The 24492-nt window shown below is 40.6% G+C and overlaps 1 protein-coding gene across 1 annotated transcript in view; it reads right to left on the reverse strand.

Annotated features, from left to right (window-relative positions):
- grin3ba (glutamate receptor, ionotropic, N-methyl-D-aspartate 3Ba) overlaps nucleotides 1-24492 on the reverse strand; it is a 109379-nt gene that overhangs the window by 65862 nt on the left and 19025 nt on the right. The gene's annotated exons all lie outside the window — the stretch shown is intronic.

Raw genomic sequence — 24492 nt, forward strand, 5'->3', positions numbered from 1 at the left:
TAACTTAAAAGAAACTCAGTCATTTTCATTTGCCTGATTTATTGTTTTTCTGTGATAAAATGATAAAAGTCTTAAGTCTGGTGTTTTGGTCTCAACTGTCCCTTCATAGCTTCCTAATTCATTGTATTTGATGTTTCTGTTGTTCTTTTTATTTATTTTGGATATCACAAATGTCTTCCAGTTCCAGTGTTTAAATGTTCATTAGAATTTAAAGTTTGTTGATCTTTGAGAATGTGTTCTTGCATTTTTATGCCGTTATTACTACTTGAACATGTTGTCAAAACAACAATATTATCGCTTTTCGCAATAAGTTCTGGGACAATATATCGTCCAGCAAAATTTGTTATCGTGGCTGCTCTTAACTTGTTCTCTAACTCCAAGAGAGCTATAGAATCAACCAATTTTATTTGCCCTCAAGGAACGTGTTGAACTGACTAATGTTCCTCACTAAAAAAACTAAACTACCAAGAAGATAATGCTGTGTTTGTTCAGTTGTTTGCTCTCCTGCTCTGGCTTTCAAGCCCATTTTAAGTATCAGTTTGTACTCGATTCATGTCTGCGCTCAACTTTAAAGCATTCTCCGGTTTCCTTGATCCCAAACTAAATTGCATTCATTAATGAACCATCATTGATTTCAGCTAATTAAGCCTCATGGCTCTTTTGTTGACTTTGTGTGCAGGGCAGATCCGGTAGCTTTTTATGTTTTTTTTTTGGTTTTTTTTGTAAGTAGCTTTGAGTGCAGCAGTGAGTACAAACTCAAAACAAAACTTGTACTGAATTAAAATTAGCCAGATCTCTTTTTGATATTCTGTGAAATCTATAAATGTTGCTAGTTATATCGGGAATAATTTTCAATAAAACTCTCAAGTCAGTGTTTTTTTTTTTTTTTTTTAATTCAGCGTTGTCAATATGGACACGCCAGTGACTCTTTCTGACTCTTTTGGTCTACAGGAAAATTGACTCACTAATCTGTCTGGTACCTCACTTTGAGTATTAATTGCAACATCAAATAAATGGGCCAAATCTCTGCACCACGCTCTAATCACTAATCTGCCATTAGTGCTTCCAGCCAGGGGGTATAATTGGAGCCGTTCATACTTGTGGAAAATAACTCATCATCAACAAAGGCGCAAGGGTGGCCGACTCCGCAAAGCAGTTATTGTCAGATCAGAGAAAAATAAAAGGATTACCCTGCAACTTCTGTGTTGCTGGAAGCTGAGTGTACTCTCTCGTGTTATTGTCTTAGAGCTACGTGTGAGCTGATACGGCTGCGTGTGTGTGTGATGCAAAACAATAGTCTTTGATGATCCTGTGGGTGTATCAAAGGGTGGAAGCTCGCTATTCAAATAAGTATTAAGCACGTCAAATTTCTTTTTTGCTAAATAGATTTATCTTGGTACTACTGGCTTGAAATTTACACCTGAGCTCAGTATAACAACCACACTTACAAATGAATCAAAACACCTTTTATTTTCGTGACTTTCACCCATTCTTCCACAGAAAGTGTCTTCACATCTTGAAAGTTCGGGGACCTCATCTACGTCCTGTGATCATCGGCTCTTTCTGTCCAATTTTCACTTGGATTGGATTCGAGTTGAGAGATTGTCTGGGCCTTTCTGCCAAGTTTGTTTCTTTCCCTGAAACCAACTGAGATCGTTGCAAACCACCGAAATTCACCTTTGTTTTAGATTCTGTTTCCTACGAACAATATTACAGTAAAGTCATCGACCATTTAATTATATAAAGTTAATGTCTTGTGCTTCACCATTATGCTCCCACCTCCAAACTACACATTTTCTCCCAGTAATTTATTGCGATGTCCAAAACATCTTGCAACAAATTTTGAACAAGATTCAATTTTTAAATGTTTTGTTCTGCAGCAGTCTGATGCCGTGAGCAGGCAGAGAGGCAGCGGTGGTTGGATGTAATAATTATTGCGTTTTACAAGGAGTTAACTGACAGTTTGTTTTTCCATAGCTCTTTGGACAATAGTTTTAATTATTATTTTTACCTTATTTCTCAGCCTTGCAAGGAGAACCTGGTTACACTAGTAACACTTGTATGCTTTGCGACATTAACATGGAATTTGCCTTTGCCCTTTTTGACATGCTTCTTGCAAAACCTTGGTTAAGAGAAACTGTTCGTTAGACCATTTAGACAAGTTTACCAGCCATTATCAATTGGAGCTGAACAGTGGTAGACTTGCTCTCCAAAACTGATAGTTTTGAGCCATTTTGTAATCTGTTTCTAGACATTGTTTACATTATTTCAGTGCGTGTCATCTGTCTTGCCACTTTACTTAAGTCCAAAATTATTCAGACCTGAAAGTGATTTTCTTAAAATCTTTTTTTTACGCACAGAATTTTCTTGACTGGACATAATCTTAATGTTTGTAGCGGACCAGTCAAAGTCCTGATTTGAACCTTATTGTTAGTCTGTGTAGTGAGCAAAAAATTAGGGTGATGGATGGTTAGGATCTGAACCGTGCAAATGTCTGGCTGACAAATATAAGGGTATTCAAATTAATAATTTTGTCTTGATGACCAAGAGATGTATAAACAATTTTCAACATACAATTTTTAATAAAAGTGTAAATAAAATATAGTTTTTCCTTTTATGTACTTTTATTGTGTTCTAGAAATGTCTGTCTCATTTCCTATCGATAATTTCTTATACCTAATCTAAATCTAAAACAACAATGTTTTCTAGGAAGAAATATTGACATCTGTAATATTTATTTCCCAGCTATATGAGCGTCTTCTGCTTTGCTTGTGCGAAAGTTAGAAGATGCAAATAGTTAGCTATTTATAAACCCTAAAACAGGAATATTTTATCTCTTGACAAAACTGACTAATAATTCTGGCTCTGCTCCTCAAAGCAGAAGAGCAGAAAGACATGATAAAAGAGAGAAGGCTATAAAATGCCAGCTCACAGTTTAACACTCTACAAAGTCACCTCTAATTTAGATTCATAAAACAGATTGGATGAGTCAGATATTTCCAAGGAGAGAGACTTTAAAGAACCAAACTTAATCCCCTCAGTTGGCAAACATTTCCGCTCTGTGATCTTTTCCAGCGAGTCCGTTTGATTTGGGCGTGCGCGGACCGTGCGGCGCGCACAGGTCAGTGATGTTACTCTGGTCCACGGCGACATTTGACCCAATTATCTTGTAAATTGAAGGGAGCGCGGTATTTACTGATCTGGAGAAAATCCCCATGTCGCTCTGCAGCTGCATTTTCCATTGTAAATTAATATTAAGAGCCGAGTCCCACCTGCTGATTGATGTTGATTGAAGCCTCTAAAGGGCATCAAGGAGCAAAGAGAGGCAGCATGTCAGCCCACGCCTCCCCACCTCACACACACACACACACACACACGCACACACACACACACACACACGCCAACCCACGCCTTCTCAGGGAAGTGATCTCATCCGTGAGTGTGTGCTTGTGTGTGTTGGGGGTCAGCTCGTACGCTTGCCCCTGCATGTCCTCCTTCCTCTCAGTATGCATGAGAAGGAGGCACATAATTTACAAAATATAACAGATAATCGTGTCAAGATTAACGATCCCATTTTGATTAATGCTTAATGTTTAATTAACTGAGCTTTAGGTCTTCAGCTTGTCAGAGGTGCCCCTGCATAGCAAATAGGTTTCTTCCTCGGTGTCAGGTGCGCGCCACCGGTGCGAGCGCACGCCGGTAAAGGAAGTGGGACAGATAAATTTTACATTAATCTTCTGGGATGATATTTGTGGGCTTCCAGAGGCGATGAATAATTAATGTTATCCCACCCCCACCCCTTCCCCAAATATGAGAAATAAAAAATAATAAACACCTGGAAACGGAACATATCTACTGACAATTCCTGTAGGTCTGAGCTTACTTTGGGAGACCAAAAATAAATAAATAAATAAATAAGGCACATCGTTTTACATGTGCGTGTGTGTCCTGCAAGGAAAGAAATTTGGGTGTCTAATGTGATACTTTAGAGATAAAAGTGTGCGCTTTGAGTGTGCATCCACACGCCAAAGCTGGGGGAGATTATGCCAGCACTGTGTACTCTACGCATGAGGATGTGTGAGTGCATATTATGTGTGTGATTATACGCCTCGGCTTCTATCTAAGACTTTTCTTTGAAGCTTAGGTTGGTGTGCGAGACAAAGTAACCATGAAATTGACACCTAATCCATTGAAAACGCATTCAAACGAGCCACTTGAACATTTATGAGCACCGAACGTGAACCCGTCAGGTGATCATTCATTGGTATAGAATATCTTATTTTTCAGTATGTACAAGTACCATCTTTTAATACACTGGCTGGACAGCGGACTTAACATGTGGATAAGCGTCTATACGTTTAGTGGTTGTTTTGGGAGTGACTGCAGAAAAGAAAAAAACAAACGTCTTGCAATTACAAATCTAAACTTAAACTTAGAACCGTGTGCTTTGGTCAGATGAGATGTTCGGCAACATTCATGTCTGGCGGCGTTAGGGTTAGGTTGAAACAAAGAGTGTATACATAGAAACGCACTTCACGCCCACTGTTGCGTATGGTGGGAGATCTGTGACTCTAAGAGGCCGTCTTCATCAAAAGCAGAGGAAACCGTTTTAGGCTTAATCCTGTTTGCTCAGCCTGTCTTTCCCCACAGAGCTCGCCGAAACCTCTAGGCACCTAATTCAGGTGCAAATAGTCCACTAAGACAGTTTACATAAGAAGCCGATACATTGTCAGTTCTCCGTACTATTTACCATGTAAAAAAAATCAATCTGCGCGTGTTATGTAAAACAGGTAGTTTCTCTGAGATTAGAGTTAAAACATTGAAATGATGGAGCCGCCTTGTGGGATACCGGAGTCACAACCTGACAATTACAGTTACCTGCTTAAAGAACAAACAAAACAAAACTCATCTCTCTTATGAGGTTATGAGACTCTTAACTCTTCTGTGTTTTATTTATATTTATTAGCTTTATTCTGTATGCTATTTTATGATTGTTTGTGGAATTGTAAAGCACTTCAATCAACTATTGTAGATTTTAAATGTGCTTCAAAAGTAAACTTGCCACTCCACTGGCATTGGTGTTTTGGTTTATTTTTGTGAATCAAAATATGAGTTTTCATTATTGTTTTGAAATGCCTCAGCTCATTCCTCTGAGTTTATTATTGCGATGGAGAGGTGCTGGCAATATTAGTTCATTGTTTTGTGTTTTGTTTCTTAGCTTATTATCATCTTCTGCTTAATGTGCGTTTGGATTTATTCCTCTTAGATCAGCGTTGGTCTGTTTCCCTTGGTTTGGAGAAAAATATTTATATCTGGTTCTGTTTCCTTCATCTCCTCTGTCTGCCCGCTTGCTCTCTTCCTCTTTTCCTAATCCCCTGATTACCAAACTGGCCTTCAGTGACATTCTCCACTCTTCCTTCAGTCTGTTTTTTCATCGTTCTTTGCCGGCTCATCCGCTCATTCTGCCCCACGCTGCTCCTGGTTTGTTTTTGGACTTATTTAGCGTCAACATCACCATTTCTCCCTATTTCCTTTGTATATTTTGGTATTATTAAACATATTTATGTTTTGCTCCACTCCTGCCTCCCTTGCTTGCATTCAGGCATTCGACCTTCTTATGACAAACTCCAGTTATGAAATGTGCCTGTTAAAGCAAATATATCTGCTTTAATGGAACTTAATCTTGATAACTTATGAGTTAATAAATACATTATGGTACAAGTAACAGATTGCCAAATGTATACTTCTTCTCTTTAAACATACTTGATGTATTAGTCTGATACTAAAGCCACTTTAATAACTTCAACATCCTTTAGCCAAATCTACAAATTACAGGGAGAAGGAATGCTGCCAGCGAATTTCTTTAAGAAAAGCTGAGCAAAGATGTTATAAATAAATGAACATACAGACGTATGACACAACTACATGTAAAACCTCCTGGTTGTATTTCTGCATAGTAGTTGGGATATTTTGTTTTACATGGCAGAAAACCTGACAGTCTATAGGATTGTGTTCAACTAGAAATCAGAGCGGTTATTGCTCCGTTAAAAATATGATGAGCAAGACAATATATATTTATGAGAATATGTGCAAGCATATCTTCTATATCCCTGGTTTTGAGCGTTCCCCGATTAGGATGTCTTTGTCTTTTTAGGAGTGGAATGAGGCGACTGAGGGCGTTGAAGCCAATCCACCACTGTTTCACTCCAAGAAAGGTACGCATTAGCCTCGTGCTAGCTAAGACTGACTTCTCTAAGACTAAGCTAAAACTGCAGCTCAAAGTCTTCACTGCCAGCTGGCTTGGGATTTGAAGTAAAAACACACACAGACCCTTTCTGTGTGATATGCATTTGATGCACTTTTTTTTTTTTTTTTGCCAAAAATAAACCAGCTAGGTAAATTCAATACTATTCAAAAAATACTTTGTTAAACGCAGAGGTTGTAAGTCGTATTATTTTCCTCAAAGAGTTGTTGTGGATGCTGAAGGGTCTCCTTTGGCTATTTGTGTCCCAGCAGCTCTGACGGAGCCTCTCACTCTGTTATTGAAGAAGGCGCCAACACTTCAGCCAGGTACATTTTCTTCAGGACGAGTTATGCTTGAAAACAGAACAAAACCAAAAAGGGTATCTCACTTCATAGACGTTCTGAACCTTTTAAGAGTTTATAGAGGGTGTTATGTGCTCCGGGCACATTATAATTATTTTTGCTTATTTTTTTCTGTCTAGATTGTTTTGTACTGACTTTAGCTGAATGACTTTTGTTTAATATACTTTGGAGTTTGGATAACTCCTTCTTGTAATTAACTTCGTCTCGTTGGATCAGCCTATAAATAGGCTGGGTTTCGACAGGTTTGGCGTCGGCCCTACCACCTTTCCTCTCGCTCCACCACCACGACCTAGGATGCATCCCGACGCTGTGCGCGCTTGTCTCCGGTAGCTGTAGCCTGCGGCTCACGCCTCCAGCCTGCCACGCGGTATTTTTGTTTGTTTGCCGTTATTTTGTTGAGATTTTGGCTTGGTGGGACCGGTTGTCCTATTTTCAATTCCTTCCTTTACACTAGATTCCCTTTTTGCCTTAGTCTGGTACTAGTAGGGGCTTCGACGGCCCTGTATAGGGTTGGCCCCCCTGCTGTGCCATTTTGTTCTTTTTGATCGGCTCACCAGGTCCACCTTTAATACCTGTTAATACTTTTGGGATTTTTGTTTGTTCCTTTCTTTGTTTTTGGGACACGTAGAACTGAGGACGTTTAATTCTCTCTCCTCCACAGATAATTAAAGCAGATGAACCAAAAGAAAAGTTCAAGATAGATTTAAAATAAAATAATTTTTTGGACCCTCAGTTTTGCCTACATGTCCTCAAATATTTTATGCCCTTGTTGGACGTAACAGAGGGCTATAGTCTATCGCTTTCCATACTGACCCTGCAGAGTTCCACTCAATGCCTCCTTCGGATCCTGCCGACCTATGGAGCCTCGTATGTGAATGGGATATTTCAAGTTCACGTAAAATGTATTAATAACCCTCCGCTTCACAGTGAGCGGCTCCTCTGTGTGGGTTTAAGACGGGACTCTGCTGTGAAAGCGGATTCCATTTTAAAGGAAGGAAGAGCAACGCCTCCTGTACCCCCCCCACTCCTCCATACTAGGCAACATTTTATTACGCTGCAACATAACAGGTTGTATTTTTCTCAAATTTGAAGTAGCTTTATGGCTTGTTCACACGGAAACAAATTTGCTAGTGACCAGAATACGAAAGCTTTCAGGATGTAGAGCAATTCTTTTTTTTGTAGAGCAAATTTCTCCTGTCACTCACAAGCTCCTCCTCGGCTTTCTTCTGCCGGCTGACATACCCTGAGCCGCTCCGATAACGTGATTTTACGCAGAAGTGGAATCCTGCTCATGTCTGATGTGTGTCTCTCAGTCAATCCTCAACTCCCCCCCTCCTCCCCCCCCAAAGGCCACCTTCACACTCTTCCTTCATCTTCCCACCCCAACATCCCGATATCCTTCCGGAAAAAGAGATGATATTCTGTGTGGCAATGGTAGGTCAGACGGCGTGTGCGTGTGTGTGACAGGGGTATAGGAGAGACAGAAAAGGTGAGGAAGGAATCGATATCTTTGCCAAGAGCAGTGCCGTAAATGAGCAAGAGGAAGGTGGCAGAGGAGAGACGAGGGTGACTGTCTTTGGCGGGTATACGTGTCTCTGAGGTAAATGGGAGCTCTCTGACGGGGTAGTTTTGTGTTTTGGGAGTATATGGTTAACGTCAGATTATGTATCTGACAGATGAGGGAGAGGGGAGAAGAAATGTAAGAGAAATGTGTGAGCGTAGGCACTTCTGTGTGTAAAACTTCACCCTTTAAAGAGACGGGGGAAGAGAATGAAATTTGAACGATGGCCAAGAAATAAAATGACATTTACGGATCAGAACTTCACACGTCTTCCATTCCTTAACATCAGGCAGCCTGTCCTTTCCCTGGGACCAATCTGTCACCTCAGCTGGGCCCACCAGCTTGGTTAAAAAAAAAAATACAGCAGATGGAAACGACATACTCTCACAAAGAAAAACAGCTCTACTGTGTGCCAAATAGTTCAAAAAGCTCCATCAATATCTATATATGTTTTTTTTTCTATGGTCATTTTTTTCTCTCGGAAATGTCAAGGGACCATGAACAAAGTTCATTGTGTTCAGTCTGTCTCTTCTACACAACCCCAAACCCTCGTTAGGTTTTCATAAAAGTCAGCTGGTACTCTAGTCTCAGCACAGTTTTCCAGCAACCCAAACTTTTCCTCCCATGAGCCCTGACGATCTGCACACACTTCCACATGAGCAAATCGATCCACGTCGAAGGGGCCATGGCACCGAGAACGCTACAGGGTCCTTTCAGAGAGTGTGAAATGTTCTCAATCGGACACGACAATTTCGGGAACTGGAAACCTGCTTCCCTTCTCTGTTTTGACACAAAGCATTGAGGGGAACAGCGACACCATGTTACCGTTTCCTGCTTAAGAGTTAAGGTGACCAACTCGCCTGTCATCCACACATGAAGCGCCGTGTGCCTGACACTGCATAAAAAATGGGGACTGGCAAGAGAAACAAGCAGCATGCCTGACAAACCTGTCCAGACCACACTAAAAAAAAACAACAAAAAAACCTTCTGCAGTCAAATCCAATAAACGGATAAAGAAAAAAAGGTATGTGACTTTTCAACCTGAACTCTTTGAATATATATATATATATATATATATATATATATATATATATATATATATATATATATATATATATATATAAGCATATTCACACTATTGAGAATCCGTGGCAAGACTTAAAATGGATAATCGAAGACGCATGTTTGAGCTAGGCGGCAAAAAATGAATTGGAAAAACCTTGAGTGCTTCAATCTGCAAAGCTGGCAGAGTCACAACCCGGAGGACCTGCCGCTGTAATTGCAGCGAAATGTTGACTCAGGGGGGAATTAACCCCAGATAACGGCAAACTTTTCTAGATCACAGCTGCAAACAAATCTTGAAAACCTTGTACTCTGTTTTGCTCCACGCAAAATCCCACTAAGCTTAAGTAATGTAGGTTGGTGTAATGCTACAAAACGCCAAAGACTTTAGAGGTATGAAGTGCAGAGCTCTTCAATGCTTTGTGCTCTTGTTCAGTGTTTGGTTCCCATAAACCGAGTCAATTTACTGTGCACAGAGGGGCATCTAATATCATGTTAGGAAATGGGAACTTGCAATAAAAATAGTAATCTGCAAATCAGCTGCCATTGTCTGAGACACAACATGACTGTGATGGTTGTAGTTTTGCATCTGAATTTGATAGAAGTCCTTGTTTATTACAGTCGGGGTAGACAGAGGTGGAAAACAAGGGAAGCATCTGTTATGTGTTAATAAATTTGATGTCATTACTAAGCTGATACTTTAAGTGTTATTGTTGCCTTTGAAGTATTTGTTCAGAATGTAACTCTGCCAGGTCAGGGGAGGAGACAAAAAAAACCCTCCACTCTAAGCATTAGTTTGTTGGTCTAGACGCTTTAAATGTTGACGCAGATAAAATCGTGTTGAATACTGAAATATGCATGAATATGAATAAAAATCTGATGTTATCCAAACATCACTTTGCTTATGCTTTCGGCTTTTAAATAATGTAGAAACTTCATCACAGAACGCACAATCTGTACGTCTCAGTCGGCGGCTGGAGCTTTGCTGTATGTTCTGTTGAAGAGAAGTTCTTGTTGTCGCCAATAAGATGCAAATGTGCCTTCCACTGGCTCCAGACAGCAGCTTTATTATTTATTCTTCTTCTTTCACTTATAGATTGCGCCTTTGCGAAAGTATTCACAGCCACAGAGCTTAAGCTTTTGTCACATCATAATCACAAATTGCATGGTACTTTATTTGACTTCTTTGAGATAAACTAGAAGAGAGTTTTGCCTAATTTTGAAGTGGAAGAAAAACGTTGCATGAGCGCTACATGTTTAATCTAAAAGAGAGTGATTGCACTTTTTTTTTCCCCCTCAAAAATCTGCACTCTACACATCTGGCTTTTATGGAGGAGTTGCAATGAATGGCATTTGCAGAAAGATGGCCATATGAACTCTAAATCAAAATGTACCTTTTAATCTTCGTAAGGGACACAGGAAACTAATGGGCGAAGGTGCACTGGGCATTTGAGACATTCAACAGTCAAAATGCCTCGTGGCAGAAACCTGACGACATACGTCACCCTGACAAAGCCAAATCTATGCTGAAGCACAGTGGCAGGATCGTGTTCTGGAGATGCTATGCTTGAACCAGAAAATCGAGACAGATATGGATGGAGCTAAATCCATGGCAGCTCTGGAAGAGAACCTGGCAAAAGTTCCAGATGATCTCTGACACGGTGCAAGAGGTTCATGTTACACCAGGTCGGTCATTTTAAACGGAGCGCCAACGTTGCAGTGGGATGGTCCAGATGAAATCTTATTGACATGACAGAGACCTAAAGCTAGTCAACGCCAAGAATTGTTTACCTGCAGATGCGCTGCTTACCTGACTGAGCTTCAGCTATTTTCTATTTTATATACTGACAATAATTTCAGGCGCTAAGAAGTAAAACACTGCTAGACTTGCCCTGAACAATTCACTGATGTAATGGCGGCAAAAGGTGATGCGAAGCATTGACTCAAGTGTTTTGACTCAAGTGTTTTGACTTGACCCTTTCAAGTTTTTTATTACAAATATTTCAAAAGCCCCCAAAGCACATTTGATAGAGTGACAAAAGGTGGAAAAATTCAAGAGGTATGAATACTTTTGCATGTAGACGTCTTCCGGCAGAAAGTTGCTCGCCATGTGATTTCAGAAAGTAATTCCACTAGAGCTAATGAATGCATTTATACACTAGTAGCTCACAATGAAGCAAGGTTTGATGGTGCTCGAGCAGCAACAGGGGTAAATATGAGAGAAACTTTCAAAAATCCCACATGCAGGTGCAACACCAATGAATATTGAGTCCTTTAATAATTCAAGAAACAAAACAAAGTGGATTTGAAGCTTGCATTCCTAAAACCGACTTGACATGGAGGAGGTGAGAATCGTGCTCAAAAACCTTTTCTATGATGACTATATTATCATGTAATAGCCGAAAACATTTTAGTTTCTTTCCATTGTAGGCAGCAGATCTAAAATGCCTCTAAAATAATTACAGAGAAACGGACCATGTGAGATAAGACGCAACTTTGGTGCTTTTCTCATGCCCACACAACGCTCTAGATAACATTATTATTCAGCAATCATGACGGGGAATTTCAGCCTAAGTGAATGTCTGGCAGATGGATTTTACAAACCAGCGAGAAGGTGGCAGCTGACTAAAAATAGCCCTGCAGCAGGGTCTCATAAATGGGAGGGAGAAACAGTAAAGGGGAACGAAACGGAAAAAAAAAACACACACACACACACACACACATGGCGGAGTGGTGATTTCATTTCCCTACCTGTCATTGTGCAGCTAAATAACTCTGGTCAGGGTATTACATGCTCCGGGCCCGGTGGCTCTGAGCAGCAATCCCGTACAGGTGGGAAATGAGTAGGAGGAAAATACAGAGGGGGGGAGGAAGGAAGGCGATAAGAGGCAAGGAAAGGACGCGAGACGTAAAACAAAAGTGGGGAGTGGAGGAGATGGATGGACCGAGATGAAGTAGAGGCATCGAGGGGGGAAAAAAAAGAGAGAGGAAAAAAACAAGGCAAAGAAATAAATAAGGCAATAGGGAGGTACAGGAGAGAGATGTGGGGGAAAAAACAAAGCGAGTAAAAGCAGGACTTAATAAGAAAGTGAAGGATGCGAATGGGACATGGAAAGGTGTCATGCTGCTGCTGTATGCACTCCAGGATGGACACCTGCTGAAAACACACACCTTTACATACACAGAGTGCCTCCCGGTGTGGCAGACGCTGACAGATGGAATTACACGTGCCTGTAACTCTGTAGCAGCGCCGCGGCGAACATGAAGGTGACAGTTGGCTTTTTGAAGCCAGATTTCTCCGTGCAAGGTTAACGTTCTCAGCAAGTTTATTAATCTCAATTTTTTTTCACACTCACAAGCCTTTATGGGCGCCCTTATTCCAAATTTCCTTGAAATACATTCGTCGCAGGCAGGCCCTAAAAAACACACGTTTAAAACGTATTGGAATTGGTGTATGAGTTGGCACGTTTATGGGCGTCATTTATTCAATTTTTCTCAATAGGAGGAAGTTAGGCTGAACAGCTAAACAACTTCATTTAATTTCAACGAATTTTTAAAAATGAACTCAATACAAATTGGTAAATTCTCAGCATCTTTAGCTAAAATGTACTCCATTATTGTAATAACTCAGATAAAGGATTTAAGGGCTGGATGTTATACTTCATGTGTTCAGGCATTACAGGCAGAAAACTATTTTACAGAAAGCTGTAAAATGTCAGGATAGTAGCCAGTTTTAAAATGCCTCCATCTAGAATTGTCTTCAATTCAGCTGATTAACAACAATAGGATTTCACAGAAACAAACAAAAAAAACGAACAAAAAACATAATTTGGTGAATGCAGAGGAGCTCCTCTATCACATCAGGCACTCTGCTCTTTTCCCTGGCAACCAGAGTTAAAATATGATTCTGACAATTGCCTCAGGGTTAAGAAATCCAGCTTGTTAGACAGTTTGACCTGCATTAGCACAGTGCGAGACCTCTTATCCAGTGAGTTCAGATACAAACGTCACAAATTATAGGTAAAAGTTGACCATATAGTCACATTCACGACTAACAGTTTAAGTCAATGTCATTAAAATTTTTAATTTAATCGTTATTAAGCATTTTATTTACAAATATCAACAGATATCAATACATAGCAAGGCTTTAGAAAGCTGATCATTTAACTGCAAGTCATTTTCATATCATTCTTAGGGTTTAGAGTAATTTTAGATTTGGGAATCACTAGTGTAGATCGTAAAGTAACTAAATGCTGCCACTGGGAGTTAGCTGTCTGAAAGAAGGGCTCTCCATGTTCCCCTTGCTTACAACAAACACACATTTTGCTGTAAGTAGATTTTTTCCCCCCAAATAAATAAATGTCAGATAGCACTACTATAGCGGTGATTGTCTACGCTATCTTTAAGTTAAATAGCAAAAGGAACAATTGTTGCATTTCTGTTAATAAAACCAACAACAAACAATTAGATCAATATTACACAACTTTGCTTTACATTGACACAGTGAAACACTTTTACTCCAGGATGCCCAACCGTTAGAATGCCATGCTGGTTCTTACCTATTTATATAGTTCAGTATTCAGATTAATAGTGTCTAAACACCAGCAATTCAAGCCTAAAACTTTAGGTTGATCTGAGTTCAGATCTTCACCTAAAAGACTTAAAAATGGCCCTTTGCTATAAGATTTGCCTTTTAAGCTCACAAATAGCACTATCTTTTTTAGTGATAAAAATCAAACATATCCCTAACACACATACACACACACACGATGAAAGCAACAAACTTCTGCAGCTTCCCGTTAGAGAAGAGACACAGCGGGTGTGAGAGACCGGATGACAGTGAGGTGCTGGACAGTGAGCTACAGAGGGGAGGACGATGAATTGAGCAAAAAGAATCTGTTCATAGCGTCGGTTCCTGTGCTGATGCCAAAGCAGAGCAGAGACAGGACAGGGTTTGCAGCTAAACGGCAGGCATTAAAACCCATGCACACAAGAGGACCGGCACACATACTATCTTTAAAGTCTTCCCAGCCTTCCAGCCAGTAAAAGAGTGCATGATCAGAGTGTATTTAGGCTCCAAGGACGCTTGATTGAAGTCATAAAAATGAAAGATGACTTGTTGGAACAGAGTCGCTGCGGAATCTTCTCTCCTTTAGCGTCTCCACCCCCCTTCTACACCTCCCCTCCAACCACTTCCTCCATCCCATTCCACCCATTAAAACTCCCCTCCAAACCTTGCCCACCTCCCCCAGCCCCCTTACACTGAACCTACTCTCTCCTCTGCAGACTCTTTATTCTGCCAAAACAGTGCCTTCGCCCCTAACCCTCTGAGGTAGAGGCAGGGATAATTGAAAAAGTTCGCACTCTGGGAGTTAAGTAAAGCAGATAAGAGGAGAGAGGTGCAGGGGAGGCAAAGATGTTAGCGGCACAACAAAACACACAGAATCGATGTGTTTGTTTGGCGAGGATGTTTGCAGGGAAGCGGAAGAAGAAAATGTAGGAAAAGGGCATTTTCCCTGCCTGGAGTTAAAAAAAAAAAAAGTCTAAGCAGTAAACAGAAATTTTGGTGTGTGGGTACAAAGTTCCTGGGTGGGATAGAAAATCTGAATGAAGTTTATCTTATCTGGCCCAGCCATCGCCACGGCACTGTCCATTGGTTTAGAGCATAATGCCCTTTTATGCAAATGTATCAATATCTCTGCTCCCTTGACGCTGTGGAAGTGCTAACGGCGGCTTAACAAAGTGTGTTTTTGTGCAAGCTTGTGTATAAATGCACGTGCGAGTCGGCGTGTAGTTGTGTGTGTGCGCAGGAAACTGCTGTGCCAGGAAAGACGCCCCCCACCCCCGCCTCCTCCATCTCCTCTCATCCATCCAGCCATACATCCATGCCTTGCTCCCCTTCATCCCTCTTTCCATCTCCGTGGCGATGTGCTTCCCTCCCCGCTGACGTCCCCCTTCTCTTTCTTTTCCCTTCTACCTTTTTTTTCCTCCTTTAATCCTCCCGCCACAGTATTCCTCATCTCGCAACCTTCCATTTTCTATCCCCGCTTACCGGTTACCTCTCCCCCGCAGCCCCCTTCTTTCTGCCACTGCCTTTGTCTTTTCATGGCTGCTTTAAATGGCTTCAGATCAATCAAAGGCACTCAGCGGAGTTTGTTAGCGAGCCACTTTGGTGGGAGAATAAAGCTATGCACCCAAGGGTCTCTCGCCCTCATAATTAAATAGCTAGAGGAGTGAATGCCTTCCTGCGCAGGACCTCCTAGCCTCTTCGCTGACAATCTACCTCCAGGCGTTTTTTCTGCCGCCGCAAAACTAATCACTTAGGCTCGTGCGGTCCCTGGCATGCTATTGAGAAAATTACAGCAATATTATTAGGTTTTTGGAAAATGTCCACTGTTAATAAATGGGAGATGCAGCTGATGCTAATTTGAAAGCAGGGACTGCACAGTGGCTGGCTTGAGAGAAGAGTTGAAGGCAGGTACGCCTGATGAAATCGGCAGCAGTCGATGAGGCAGACACGTCTGGGTCTTAGGAAGCTGTCAATCAAGATCTGATTTACGTAATGCAGGAAAATAAGCGCCGCTTGCCATGATCAATATCTCATTCTTTAAGTACAAGCAAGGAATTACACCTGACCTGCATTTCTTACAGCGTATGACATGAGCGACGTACAAAAGCCTTATTCTGCAGGCCAGCTCTCCAGTTAATTGTGATGAAAAAAATTAATTTTGCATTTCTGACTCCTTTGAGAATATATGTAATTATAACCTAACAGGTATGACTGCCTTAAACATGAAGTAGTCAGTTTCATCTCTGCTGGACCCTCTCCCAGAATGCCGTGTTGCGTCGGACCATCTATCGGCCATTCTTCTGACATCTTTGCCCTCAAGTTGCTCGTTTTCTTTCCTTGACAAGTTGCTGTCATAGTTTAAATGTGCTTTGATTATTCCGGCACAAAGGTTTTCATGCAACAGTCGAGGCACTTTACTCGTTAGTCTCCGTTTGTCTCTGTAGACGTGGGTTCCTACTATATTTTGGTAGTCTCTTATCTTTAATATATTCTGTTTTTATGGCTTCAGGTTTTCCTGTGAATTTCATTGTCACCTTTTTTTTTCCTTTTCTCTTTTTTTTTTTGACTACTATCCTACTTGTGTTCTGCTTAGTTATTTCTCAGTGTTCATGTTTCTGGGGCCTGTGTATGATTTTCATCCAGCTGCTGTTTCCCATTTGATTCCCTCAGTTGTTTTCAAATGGCGTCCAGCCTCGGGTTTCTCTGTTGGTCTTCTTTTTCCATCTGGCTCCAGTTTCGGTTTTCTAAGCTCAATGCCAAAAGCTTAGATGGTGGCCACAGCTCCATGGTTATTGGTCTGATTTATGTCACTTTCTTGTTTATTGCTTTGTGTTTTGATTTTTTCTTTTACTTTAAGCTTAGTCCTTATATGTCTCAGTTTTCATTATTATATATTTTTATTGGCTTCACTGATGCTTCCTTGGAGCGCTTCTCCATGGATTTGGATCCTGTCACCACACTGTCACTGACAAATAATCCAAATCTCAACTCTTCTCAACGCCTTTGAAAGGAATCGCTCGTTTTTAGCCCTCTGCTGTGTGTGTTATGAATAGGGAGCAAGTCAGAGCAATCTCAATTTGAAGAACTTGTCTGTTTTCCACGTGCTCGGAATTTAAAAGCTCGTTTTAAAATAACACAAATCACAAAATGTGTCGGCAGTTTATTAGGCCTTTCCAACTCAACAACACCGCCGAGCAAAGCTCTGGAGTGGATTCTTCTCTCACTGCAATGCACAAACAGGCTAAAATGACTAGCCACAACATTTCAGTAAATTCAAACTTAAATGTCTTTTATTATCGGCAAGTGGAAAATCATAGTTAACAGAAATAAGGGCTTGAAGATATCAATCTGTGTGTAATTGATCCATATAATTTTTTTTCACTTAGTGAATTGAGTTACTGAAATAAATAAACTTTTTCAGTGATGTTCCAATTCATTAAATATGGCAGCCCTTTGATGATTTATCTTCAGTAATGAACTCTGAGTCTTACTGACTGGGAGGCGTTCTGGTCATCAGGTTCACGTCAGGACTCTGCTCCAAAACACCAATAAAATTAAAAGATTGCTTTAAGCAAAAAATTACCCAATTTAGGCTCATCCACTATAACATTTGTAACAATAACTGCTAAAGGGGCAGTATGATGTAAAATGTACTTTTTTTACTTTATAGTGTTTGCATAATGCTATAATGTTATTCCCTCATCAGAAACATGCCGTGATTCTTTCATGGGTGCTGAAGGTGCAATCCTTCAATCTCCCGTAGCAACCATTTGGGTTTGCAAAACGCTTGTGGGAACCAAGCACCGTCTTCAGTGGCGAAGCTCCTCCTCAGAGCTGCAGTTTCCAATGCGAGTTTCTGCATTGCAGAGCAACCCATCCTCCACAACGCCTCCACTCTGCTCCTTCAGACTAGCAGCAGCAAGTAGCAAACACCTGGTGGAACTACGCATCTACTGAGCTCAACATGCAAACTATTTCTCAGTCCAGAGCTCCAATGAATGTTTATAAATGCTCAATAGAGGATGTGATAACCTGCTGAAGGTGGAGTGTTTGAAAGAGCAGGAACTTCTTAAAGAGACAGAGGCCCAATTTCAATGTGCTAAAAAGCAAGGTTAAATTTCATTTAAGTCATGTTTGATATATAACCACTGAAGGTGACATAATTTTGTGATTGTGCTATGAAATGGCTGGCAAACAAATAATACTGTCCCTTTAAATTTAAACTTGTTGCTGTTTTTACTATTTACCGCTGCTATTTCTGCTGACTATCTGAACCCATAAGCAGTATCAGCAGGGGTTGATTGTTTTAGGTCATTGGCTGTTTGAACATCACATGAAATAGGGATAGGGAAACTGTATTCAACAATTGAAACCAGATGTTTTCAACCATCCATTTTCTGTTCACCCTTGTCCCTAATGGGGTCGGGAGGGTTGCTGGTGTCTATCTCCAGCTACGTTCCGGGCGAAAGGCTGGGTTCACCCTGGACAGGTTGCCAGTCTGTCGCAGGGCCCAGATGTTTTCATCCACTACATAAAAAGACACAAATGGCTCATCTCTGTCTCACTGGTCATTTGTGGGCAGAGCGCAATGTTGGGTGACTAAGACAGGCTGCAAATTTGACTCGGGTTGCGTCGGTTTTGTCAGGAGGAATCAGTCAAAAGTCCAGCAAACTATTGTCATGAACTTGTGGATCCCCAAAACATCTGACTGAAGTCATACGGTTTGCAGGCAATGGCACCAAGTGCTTACAAAACGTATTTAAACTTCAATCTTTGAAGAAACAAATTAGGGAGGTATTCATCTTTTTATACAGTGTATGTTAATATCTGATTTGGAGTCTTGTGTCTTGTTTTTTGGTGTCAAGTCTCAAATTAATGGCAAACGTCCTCAGAGTCATGCGGCTTTTCTCATCGTGGTTGTGTGTATGAATGAAGCCATTAGGATTTAAAAAGTGGCCCCTGTCTGATTGACTGGAAGCCATAAGCTGAACAGATTGATGAAGCCATTAATGTTACATATCCCGTGTCTAAAAAGGCCTTTCCACATAAAATCAGGGTGACTATTGAACATCCATTAGTCAGAGGCTAAGAAACAAATTAAGATAAAGGCTAATGGTCCCCAGTGTCTGCAGGGAGTGTAAATAGCCAACTGATTCCTGACAACGTTTGATAATTTGATATTTATTTTTAGGTTACTCCTTTATCTGTAAGTGGCTCATAGAAAAAAAAAAGAAGAAAAAACTCTAAGCTAAATAGTTTTCTCAGGAAAATTCAAACTATGCTATAAAGTCAGCAGAGACAAATGGAAAGACCTCCAAAGAGATCGGAGGAAATAAATTGGAGCATCCATAACTGCTTTACCACTTGGTGTTTAAAATCTGCAGGACAAGATTGTGGGGTAGTGAAAAAAGGAAAATAAAACAACAAAAATGCACAAGGGGAATGAGGCAGATCAAAATCGAGAAAGCCGTGTTCGCTCACGACGAGCTTTTATCGCACGGCGTCATCGCTTCCGTGAGAGCCTTAGCAATCAACCTGTAAAAAGACCCTCCTGCCGCGGTCAGAACGAGACTCAGAACGGACAGGGGAACCAGCAGAGCTGCCTTTAACAAGAGCTGACACGGCTGCCAATAAATTCTGCAACAGGACTACAGCGCCATTTTGAAAATTAACACTGTTAACAAGTGTTGGCATCGATTGGACGGGCCAATACAACTGCTGTGCTGACTCGCAGTATTACCTCAGTTTCTTCTGCCAAAACGGCGAGAGAGGTAAATATTCACCAACAAAACAGAAAAGCGAAAAGGAATCCACACGAGTCTGCTGACTCACGCTGATCTTTTTAAAGCAAAAAATAAATAAATAAATAAATAAAAAATTGGCTTGTGTGCTGAAAATGATGAGATTAGAATTTCCAAGCCGCTTCTCTTTCTCTTTTCTGTCGTGTGAATTGTAAGATGTGAGTAATACGTTTATAACTTGTTACGTAATCTTGGCTCGACCGGGCAGTTTCATAATGACCATTTAAAATGAGCCTGATTTGTATTGGGTTTTAGATCCGCGAGAGGCCAGTGATATTCAAGTGGTGTGTCCCCTTTGCTCCCACTTAAGGACAGAGACGTTAAAGTTCCGCATATGTACCCTTTTTTGTATATGCTAGGATCAATGTGCTGCAGTCGTAATTGCTCCTTTTCTTTCTGTTTTAAAAGTGGAAAAAGGACGCCATTGAACTAAGAGTCAAAATGGTTTTAGATGAAATCTACATGATTAGGTGAAAAGCATTTTGATGAAAATAACAATGCACTTTAAAGATGCCATCCAAATAATGTATCTTTTATTATTATTATTTTAAATAACAAATGTACACTGATAGTACAATCATGAATTTATAATGGCAAGAGTTCACAATATAGATAGATAGATTGTGAATCATATTTGAGTTGGAAGCTAAAAGTCGACTCTGATCCAAACTATACTGGATACTGTTGTGGAAAAGCTAAAGAGAACAGAGTTGACAATAACCGTCTACTTTTCCATGTGATTGCTTTCTTTGCATACTTTTTAACCATAAAATGAGTAGATGCTGCATTCTGCTTGTTTAACTTTAGAGTTGCATAATCTGCTAGTATGGTGGTCCTACATGCAGTATGAACTTGTGCAGCTTAGACTTACGCATGCAACTTTTCTCTGTCCAACTGTATTTTTCTTTCTTTTTTCCTCCCCCTGATGTTGACTGAAATTATAGGCATGTGACAAATGACAGGTGGTGCTATAGGTTAGGATTGGCCTGGTTATAAGGTTGAAGTCGTATCTCAGTATGCTCTACTGTCAGCTTGACCACAAAGAACATGTGATGTAAATTTAGTTATTTGACCACTAGGGTCCTTGCAATCAGGCTTACTGACAATTTACACTGCCTACAACAATAATACTTCCATTTAAATATTGTTGCCAATTGCACAAGTGTAAAAGAAAATGGTGCGCCAGACAAAGAGCAGAAGAAAAACCAGCACTCGGGAACTGCAAGAACAAAGACTTTAAATCAAATGTATATCCTGATAAGAAATAGTTTTATTCTTTCTTATGGGTTCTGTTCTTCTTCTTCTTCCAGCACAATCCTACTCATCACTGCCCCCTATGAGACTTTAACTAATGCCATCCGCTGTACCTCTAGTGAAACGCTGGTTCAACAGACCCAAGGATGGAACGAATAAACCCGCCTTTTGGCAAGGCACAAGTTGTTCAAATTCCTGGCCCCAGCGAGGTAGGCAAGGGCCTCAGATCCTTATTGTGATTGTCTTTTGGCGAATGAATAAAACATCACCTGGACTCGAAATGATCACAGAATCTCATTGATGATGAAATCTGGCCCTGCTCGTCTTCAAGCATTGGTTCCATGGGTTTTGGGGGTTGATCCATTTGCCTGAAACCCATGCAGTGTTGTCACACAAGCCTCTGACTTTTTACTGCAGCCACTCGGCGTACGAGTAAACGCCTTTGAAGAGGGAAAGTGTTCAAAAACTACATCAAAGACAATAAAAATGGCCATTATGCGACGCGACCACGTACAGCTTGCTTTTTAGAAGGTGATATTTTCTATTTAAATATAGATTTACGGTAAGTAAAACAGAAAAAGAATATGACTTGTTCTCTTGGTGACAAATAATTATGAATAATTCTACAGAAATATCTCTTAGCTTTAATGTATGAGTTCCCTGCATGTGTGGTGACCATATCAATTGACTGAATGTCTTCAGTAGAATCTTAATGAGATTTTCATATTGCTTCCAAATTAAGATTTTTTTTTTCTCCCCCTTTGCCTATGAGAGATTTCCCCTGAGGTAGGAATTTTAAGTTTGAAAAGGATCTTTTGAGGGGGCCAGGATGCTTGTATTATAACTATTTTTTTTAAATATATGAAAGAGAGGAAAAAGGGAGAGCCTTGGGCAAAAACCTATGTTGGTCCACTCTACTCCTAATAAACAGAGAGCGAAGGGAAAATATACTGAGCCAGGAACACATAAAAAAAAGTGCCTGTCCATTCCATTTTCCTCAATTAAAAAAATCTTCACCTCTCTGGTTTCCTTGCCTGAGGTGGTCCTGAACTTATGGATTCTGCTCTAATAGGTGCTGCTTCTGCAAAAATGAAAAATAAACAGCATCACAACATTATTTTTCCTCTCAGCTAATATTGCAACGGCAATCACATTCAAATTGGTAATTTGTTTACAGCAAAAAAACAGGCAGATTAAAGGGAATTTATTTCCCCGCTAACGACGATTTGACATTTTAACTGAACGTGCGTTTCCTCTCCCAAACAGTCCCGATCTTGGTCATGAAATAAATCTTTAAAAAAAGTGTTATAAATAGTCGTAATTTCATGGTGTTCTTCATTACTGCCTTTCGAAGGCGTCGAGCGAACGGGAGCCCGCCACAAGATATATGAACGCCACTGACCTGAATTAGAGTGAAATATTGCCCGGCTCTCTGGCGTGACTTGGCATGAGATAAGTGCTACAGGGAAGCTGCTTTAGCACAATCTTGAGGACAATGTGTCCTCTGTTCTGAAGGGCACTGAAGAAGAAAAATTGATCACATCTCTTCCCTCTTACCACCATCTATTTCTTCATCTCCTCTCTTTTCTTATGTCATAAGTTCTCGTTTATAGTCTCCTCGCTTCATCCAGCCCTCCATTTGTTTTACTACCCCCTCCTTAGAAAACGAGCCTCCCTGCGATCGGGCCTCTGCATCGTTTGCGGCACGTCTGCGTCCGTCCCATAAACGGGGTGTGTATGTTCGATGTGGGTATCAGATCCTTTTTGACATTTTCCCTGCAAGAAGAGTCAGACCGGGACATCGCTCAGAAATTATCTGCGAGTTCGTTCTGCTCTTACTTTATGAAGGCGGTCAGTACAGGAAGAGATGCGGGGAGAGAGAGAGAGAGAGAGACATGACTTCCTCTGACTAATGGCAACTTGTTGTGTTTGATAGATGCTTACGAGATCCATGTGCTCGTGTGTATGTGTCGGGAAAGTGTGTTTTTCACATCATTTTGTGGTTAGTGTGAGCAGGAGAACAAGTGAGTGCTTATAACAGCATTAACAGCTACGAGTCTGTTAAGTAAAATTAGGTTACACAAGATTGCAGGCGTTCTCTTTCTCTTTGTGTGTGGGTGTGTGTGTGTTGGTGCATCGTGCAGTGTAAGACTGATGTGTCTGAAGGGGTGACGAGCCACTCAGGAGCCCTGGAATGACATCTTCAGCTTAGCTAACAAAATTTTTTTTTATTTTTGTTACTGTTTGTCCAACTGCCTTGTAGTGAAATTACAAAAGAAAAGCGTTTTTAATCTAAAAAAATAAATGAATAAATCTGCCATCTCTTAGTGCACTTATCTACAGCGCCATGTAAAATATTATTCATACTCATTTTTATACATTTTGTTGCTTTACAATAAAAACGCACAATACACTTACTGGGATTTTATACTTAGAACTAAGAACTTTTTCCATCAACTCTGTCCAGCCAGTGTTATTCCTGTGGAAAGCAGCCTGACCACATGATGCTGCCACCACTGTGTTTCATGGTTTGGATGATGATGTCTGTCATCAGTTATCTTCCACATTATGTCATTTTGTATTTAGGTAAAAATGATTTTCGCTCTTATCTAACCAGAGAACATGCTTGCTTTGTCTGCAGCATGGTTTGTTGCAGACCTGATATTGTATTACTTATGTCTTTCATTCAACAACGGCTTTCTTCTCGCCACCATTACCTAGACGACAGAACTGTGCATTGCTTGACTTATAGTCGTCCTGTCAACAGCTCTTGGCTCCAGAAATTCAGCCTGTCTACTGATGTGAGAGAAAGCGTCTTTTCGCAGATCAACTCTGTGGATTTAGGAAAAAGTTGGTACTGTGGGGTGCGCGCGTGTGGAGCGGAGATCAGTGGAAATGTTCATCCCCCTCTGAAGATGTTTTGGCCAGTGATGTCAGTAACGTTACTGACGCCGGACCACTTTTTCAGTAACAAGTAATGTAATGGATTTCAAATCCAGTAGTCAGACTACAGTTACTTATCAAAATCATTTTTGCGTTACTGTGCGTTACTATCTTCTTTTGTTATTTAATTATATTTCCTCTACGCGTCTTGTCGAGTGACCGACGTCTCTATGCAACAGAAATGTAAACAATGGAGGGAGATGCGCATTTTGTCGGTGGAAAAACTGGAACTATTTTTGAGTTTCTGTCGACAAGTCCGATTATTACAAGCGGCTTTGGGCTTCATTTTTTTAAAGTCGCTTGAAAATTTAATGAGTTGCTAGTTGCGCCTTTTTGGGCTCGTTTTTGAACGTGAAGTTGCTCATTTGGGCTTTGAAATAAGCAGAGACTCATAATAAATCCCGGAATTTGTCCGTCATTAAGGGAGTCTTACTCAGTCTCTCCTTGTTCATCATTTCCAGGATGATCCGTCCCGCTGTGTCTTTGTTAATGTCAACTTAATTTATTACCTCTGAATGACGTCGAGCTTCGCGTTGCGCTCCAGAAAACGGCAAACATCGAGACCAATATGAACAGCGCAATAAACGTGAAAACAACCACGAATGAACGTGTCCGTTGTTGGCAATGATTATAATGGCAAGTTAGCACCGTTATAATTATTAATATTACGGTAAGTGTCACAAATCTGTGCAACC

The sequence above is a fragment of the Gambusia affinis genome, linkage group LG16 (assembly GCF_019740435.1).
Source record: "Gambusia affinis linkage group LG16, SWU_Gaff_1.0, whole genome shotgun sequence".
In the NCBI taxonomy this organism is placed as follows: Eukaryota; Metazoa; Chordata; class Actinopteri; order Cyprinodontiformes; family Poeciliidae; genus Gambusia; species Gambusia affinis.